The following is a 6,915-nucleotide window of genomic DNA, read 5'->3' on the forward strand; positions in this document are numbered from 1 at the left end:
CATTCTTCACTTTGATCACTTGCTGAGGTGCAGCAGCAGTTTAATAGAGATGTAGGGTTTACATGTCATTTCACAAGCACTGAGGCTCCTGGAGATACATGGTGCTATTTGGACTCCCAGAGTGGCTGGTTATTAACTGTAATTATTTAATGAATGAAGTGGTAGTCACCTGAAAGTCCTGAAATAGAGGTTGATCAACAACATTGTAATAGTGGACAAGAAAGCGAATGCAGTTTAAGATCAGTGAGCTGTAGATCCTGTAGATAGCAGGCCACTGGAGTTCAGCTCATTTGCTTATCTCCTGCAGTAAGATTTTAATTTTCTGATGCCCTTTTGTCATGTATGATAATATCTGGAATAAAGGACTCAGATGTGGCCTGACTGGTAAAGCAGAGCTACTGATTTCTTCTGTCAAGGGTATGTTTCTGGCAACCTGAGACGTTTGAGTAACTTCCAGTATCAGAATAATTTTTGCTTCTCTGGTAACTTTTTTTATATCGTGCACTTATATTCATAAAACCTCCAAAGATTTTTTTTTCCAGGAGTAATTTTAGGCAGCAATGAATGTTAATTTACTAAATGTTAGCCCACAGAACTATAGGTTAAGTGCTTGGTCACAAAGTCCTTGTCAAAGTACCATCTTCTGGATTTCAACAGTAGCAACAAGAGAAGTTCAAGCTCTTTGTAACCAAGTTGCATGTAGTGATTTGTCAAGAAAACCAACAAATAAATTTCTTTTGAAGCTCTGTTCAAAATGGACCTTAGTCTGAAATGCCATGGAAGATCTCAGTGAACTGGATGTTTCTTGAAGAAATATCTGGGCGCTGTGAATACAACAGAATGGCTCCTATGTAAGCTAGGTGGGAGGGAAATCCATTTTGCTGCATTCACCAGAATGGTGGTGGCCAAGCTGGAAAAGGTCTGTCTTGAAGCATGCAGTTGCTTTTCCATAGTGAAAGGAAACTAAATGCATGCATGGGACACCTAGCTGCATGAGACTGCATCATACACCGAGACATGGCTCCTCTGTACCTCTGTGTTAGGTCTCATTTCCCTTCCTTATGGAAGGAAAAACCATTACACTGGAATTTACCAATAGAGTTATCAAAGTCAAATCTGTCTGGTGTTAGTTTTGTTTCTTTTTAAATTAGACTGTTTTTTAAATAGAATTGTTGTGTTTCGGGAGACTGTCTGGAGAAAAACAGGGTTGAATTGACTTCATGTAATGGACTGGCTTGAAAAACAAATTAATTGGGTTTTTTAAGAAAACACTGTAATGCTTTGGCTAGGGTTGCATCGACACAACCTGTAAACTCAGCAGCACTTCTGAACAAAGCACAGAAGTAAATGTTTTCTTAGCTCTAACAATCATTGAGGCCATCTTTGCTTGTCACATTCCCTGTTCATATATTATTTTTATGTTCCCAGCATACAGAAACAGCAGCTAGGGGAAGTTTTTATTTTGCATTTGACAAGTTGCATTTTGCTATTTTTCAACTTGCCTTTTTCCCTCTTGCTGTGAGGAATTATGTCTGGGGCTTAGAAACTATAACTGTTGTTTAGAATTTCAACTTTATCTCTGCAACTTCTGTATTGCTGTCATTTTATTGTTTAGGTATTGGTTCCACTTCAGTTTAAATCCCTTACTTGGAGGCTTTACAGCTTGTGTAGTTTCTAATCAAAGTGTAGATGAGAATATATTTTTTTTTTAATTGAGATTACAAAGTTGTTTACTTACTCCAGGAGAAGCAATTTAAGGAAAAAAGAAAGGTAGTTATTAAAAACAAAAATTAACTAAACTTGGCAGTTACTTGCTTCTTCCTTCCAAAGTAGCTGAAATTAATGCTTAAAACTTAATGTTGAAAATTAATCACTTCATAGGCACTGTATGCTTTGCTATCTTTCCAGTTGGTTGTATTGGATCAGCTTTTCTCCACCTCAGAATTGGGCTGTGATCCAAACTGCATTATAACACAGGAAAAATGTGGGGACACAGCTGTTTCATCTAGTTTTGGTTATTTATTACACTGGAAAATTTGTTCAGACCTTATCTGAGGCACCATAATTAGACCTTAGCAGCAGAACTTTTGAATTGCTGCATTCATGGCAGCACGGAAATGACTATGGAAAATGGGGGAAAGAGCAGGATTCCGGAGATATTCACTGCTGCTACAGGTTGGAGTGCAGACTAATGTAGAGAAGACAGGAAAACAATGTAAAGATAAAGAAGAACATTCAAGGGAGTGTTTATATGCTATACATATTTAATATAAGGATTATCACAGCCAGACTGGTAGGTTTCAAAGGAGAACATTTGCACAGACTGATAGTGCTGCTCACGGTCTGGTCACTCTGCAGCACTTACTACAAATGTGCTCAGTGCTTTTTGTCCTCTGCAGCTCCATGCAAGGCTGAAAGCAGTGTGGAAACCAAGCCAAGCTTTGTGCAAAGGTTGGGCAGGCGCTCTCCAGGCCACAGGTGGGCCTGATATGTTGCAGCAGGCAGAGGGAGGAGGAAAGGGTTGGCCAGCTCCTGCGCTGCGTAGGTGCTCCTTGAGCGCGTACTTACGTAACCTTCCCAAAAAATCAGGCCCCGACAGCTCCAGAGAAACCTGGCTCGTGGGACTGCACGTATGCCACCTGAACTCAGAGGAGCCATTATCTGCAATCTGGCACCTCTTGCAGGCAATTATGAGAGCGATGGTAAAAGGCAGGCAGGGGTGAGGGCGGTGCCTCTGCCGGGGCTGCTGCTTGGAGCCAAGTGACCGGGCATGGGGCTGCACAAGGTGGAAGGGGCTCATGGTCCCCCCAGCCTTGTAAAGCCTTTGGTTCCTGGGAGAGAAAAAACCTCAATTTATCTGGGGATCTCTTCCACTTGCTTGTCTGTAGTCTCAATTTATCAGACCTGCCAGAGCTTTTTCCCCAAATGCTCTTAGCTGAAGGTAGACACATAAGAGAGTGTCCTCTCTTTCCAACCTGCAGCACCCAGAGCCAGATCTGCAGGTGATGTAGGTCTTTCTGGCTGGAATGGGTGCCTGAGAAGATTGCTAAACTACCTTGGGGCCAGGCACCTTGCTCTGTTGACTTCAGTGAGGATTACATGCTTTACCTGCTCAGGTGCTTTGAAAGAGACATCTGACATTTCTGAATGTCTAATCAGCATGGAAAATCCTGATCTCCCTCTTTTATCTTTAGCTTCTCAGTATTCCAACGGTCTGGAAATTCTAATTGTTCTGAATATACTCCAGGCTCGCTAAACAGGCAGTGACTCTTCTTGTGCTGGTGATACATATGTCCTTAGAGAGCGGTGGCACAGCCCTTTGTCATAAACCATAAGCACAAATAGTTTCTGTAAGAGCCCTACATATCTTCTGCCGTTCCCATCTCTTCCACAAACTGTAGAAAATGCATCCATGTAAATGAATGATATCACCTCAATCCCATCAGCTTTAAGATGGCTCCTGGGGCTGCAATCCCCATTTTGCAATTACTTTTGCTTTTGTTTGTTCTTAGAGAGCTTCTAACTCATGAATTACCCATCCTTCTGCTTTTCTCATCTTACTTGTTAACCTTTGGCCTACTACTTTCAGTACCATATTCCAAGAATTTACTTACTTGAGTAATTTTCAGTGGTCCATTTGATCACAATTGGCTTCCCAGTTGCCTCTTCTTGATTTCAACTCGTGAGCCATGAATAAAATTTTCCTGAAGCAGGGTGGACTTTGCTTGATGCTTGTACTGAACTGCTTTTCCTTCATTTGAATGTCACTCCTCATTTTCTTTTTCTTCAGAGATATAGCTTCAATATATTATAGAATTGAAAATTGTTAATTTGATTTAAAAGGAAAACAAAAATTTCAGTCTTTACATAAAAATCCCCATATTTGATCCTGTATAGTAAGCCCCAAATCACAACAAAAGCCCCTGAAGAGCAACGTTTCTGTGAAAAATCTTGTGCTGAATTTTCTAAGTTGACAAGTTTGGCCCAATCTCTGCTTCTTATTTAAAGATAACTCTCCTGCCCCTCGAAGTAATTACTGGAAATCTCTGTGGAAATTTTACACAAAATGGGCTTTTATTATCTGAGTCCTGGTATTGCTTGTTGTAGGTTTCTCCTTAACCTCTGGCAAAGTTTGGTCAGCTGTTCAACTTAGTTTGCTCAGATGGAGAGAGCTGCTGCTTAGGGTGCCTGCTCGCTCCCTACTCTGATTTTACCATTCTGATATTTATTAGCCATAGATATTTTATTTATTCCTTATACTGTGGCCACATCCAAGTAAATCCCTCAGCAGTCTGGTCTTGCTAATGTTTCACATCAGGAGATAATACAGGCTCACATGCTGTGGTATTGCAGGGGAGGGGTGGGCAAATCCATGTACATGTCGTTATTATGGATTTTTTTTTCCCTGTTGTAGTTACAGCTTTCCATTTTCATTTAAAAATCTCAAAGCACTCACTACCCTTGTAGGAGGCTACTGTTTCCTCTCCTATTTATTTTGAGTTTAGAAGAGTTATAAAAACAAATTCTCTATGAAGTGTATAAATGATCTGATTTTTTTTCCCCGTTCACATTGATAACCAGAGAGAAAATAAAATCTCATGGAAACATGGCTATCAGAAGTTAGGGAGGAGGCTTTCCCCTGATGTTTAAATGAGCAAATATAGCAGCCAAAGGACTGTAAAAGTGTAAGGTTGGATGTAAGCAAAGTTGAATGAAGATGCACCAGAAGGTAGATTTTTGTGCTGGCAAAATGCCTGGAACTTTTGAGGGATATTGAGAAATAGCCTAAGGCCCCAAACCTTGTGGCTTTCAAGGCTTGCTCCTCTCTGCCTTATACCATTTGTTTGTCTTTAATTTTTTAAGAAAGACTTTCAAATAAAGTTCTGACTTGAGACCAGTACTTCTGGAAAGGTTAACTGAGCCATGAGGTTTGTTTGTTCAGCTTGGCGTGGCTTGCCAACATGGGTGCTTTGTTTTATTTTTATTTTATTTTTCCTCGTGGTAAAGTGATGTTATATCTTTGACTAGTCATCCTTACTGTGTATATATGAATGCATTTCCCCTTTCTTCTGTGCTTCCCAGCCCAAAGCAGTCTTTTAGCTTCATGTGTTTGCAAAAGCCCCGGGTGGTGTTCTACTGTGGATGGAGGTGAAATCTGGTAGGGCAGAGGGTAGGAATTTCTTCTTTTTTTTTTCTTTTTTTTTTTCCACCTCTGTATATCTTTTTTTCTTTTTCTCTGTCCTGCTTGACTTGAAATGTGAAGTGGGAAGAGAGGTAACTGACCTGGCTGCTGGGCTGCACAGGACCTTTGCTGCCATGTGCTCTGGTTCAGCGATGCCAATAGAGATTCTGCAGCCAGCATGCTTGCTCTGGTGCCTGTGTAACTCTGGCTGCTGCGGTTTGTGGAGGCCTAAAAGGAATTGCAGGATTTTGGCATAGGGCAGAATGGTGTTTTCAGCCATTTATGACCTGGGTTATTGTTTGGGTTGGTTTTTTCTTTTTCTTAATTGGACTCTCAAAGGTGATTAAAGTTCAGGTTTGGGGAGGACATGGGAGTGCAGTGCAGTGTGCATGCCTTATCTGCACATGTGAAAATACCCTTTTGTACAAAGGGTTGCTGCTTGTTTCCCACATTTGTGGGGAAAAATGGTGTGAAATTTGGAGCACGTTCCAGGAAAAAACAGTTGGCTCCTTTTTCCTCAGGGCAACGCAAGGCTGGCCCCTTGCCGTGCTTTGGACCCTTTGCCGCCATTTGCAGAGTGAGGCCAATGCTCCAAGAGCGGGAGGGTGACAGGGCTGGGGGAGGAAAGGCAGGGCAGGGATGCACGGCAAGGAGGCCACTGAGCTGGGGACAGGAGTGTGACCTGCAGGGGCTGCACACCGAGCTGAGCCACAGAGCAGCCCAGAGTGCTCTCCTCGGAGCTCCTGCCCTGCCGTGCTGGGTGTGCAGGCGTTCGGAAAGAGGCAGGTTCGGGCGTGCAGGGAAGCCTCTTCCACGTTTTATGGTCGGTGCAGCTTGCAAGGAGAAGCTGTCATTTTTTCCCAGGGTGTGTAGAACCAGTTCCGCTGGTCCAGCGTGCGCTGCATCGGAGGAGCCGAGGGCTGTCATGAAGGGGGCTGTGACAGACCTGCCTTTGGTGCTCCTGATCCTTGGGAAGGGAACAGACACGGAGCTGGGAGCCTGGGCTGGCTGTCCTGGCCATCTGCAGAAACACCTGCTTTTCTCTCCATGCAGTGTTGCAGGGTTATCAGCCGCTCACCAAGCATTGTTTCAGGCGGTGATCATGGAGCTGTTAGCCAAGTGTGTCTTCCTTTAGGAAGACTTAATTTTACTTTTATTTTTCTTCCATTTATGCTGTCAAATCTGGTATTTCCAATGTTCCTGTTTCTCCAGCAAATTTCTCAGGGTGATATTGCCAATTTTCTGGATTTTTGTGTCCTGGGGCATTTAGTGTGGTGTTTAATTTTGTTTTTTTCCCTTGACTTGCATCTTCTGAATTTGGGAATTTTGAGTTGCACAAAATACATTTCTAATTTTGATGATGAATTGCTTTGATTTACCAGTGCAAAAAATATTTATGAATAAATTTCATTTCCCACTCTTGTTTCTCCTAAATCTTTTACTTGACCAAGTGACTTGTAGTTACCTAAAATAATTGGCATTGGAAGTGCTGCAGTAGTCACTGCAAAAGCCACTTTCAAAATAATTACACGAGAAACTAGTCAAGTTGTGTAATCTCCTCCTCACTGCGATGTTGTGTGGGCAATGCTGGTGGATTCTCTGGGCTCTGCTTTTTGAGACATTTTCCTTTGTGGTGGCTCTGTGCATGCCAATGCACAAAGGAAACCTGCACAGGATTCTGTCCTGCAAATTGTCACCCTCTGAAATGAGCATGGAACTACTTAGGGCTTTGC

General features: G+C 42.4%; 1 long non-coding RNA gene across 1 annotated transcript in view; it reads right to left on the bottom strand.

Annotated features, from left to right (window-relative positions):
- Nucleotides 1-5,313: 5,313 nt before the first annotated feature.
- The window catches only part of LOC131091895 (uncharacterized), an 11,407-nt gene continuing 9,805 nt past the window's right edge, over nt 5,314-6,915 (bottom strand). The window contains exon 4 of the long non-coding RNA XR_009115438.1: nt 5,314-5,410. This is a non-coding gene — a long non-coding RNA (uncharacterized LOC131091895). The remainder of the gene's footprint in view (nt 5,411-6,915) is intronic.

Source organism: Melospiza georgiana, chromosome 1, assembly GCF_028018845.1.
Source record: "Melospiza georgiana isolate bMelGeo1 chromosome 1, bMelGeo1.pri, whole genome shotgun sequence".
Taxonomy (NCBI): Eukaryota; Metazoa; Chordata; class Aves; order Passeriformes; family Passerellidae; genus Melospiza; species Melospiza georgiana.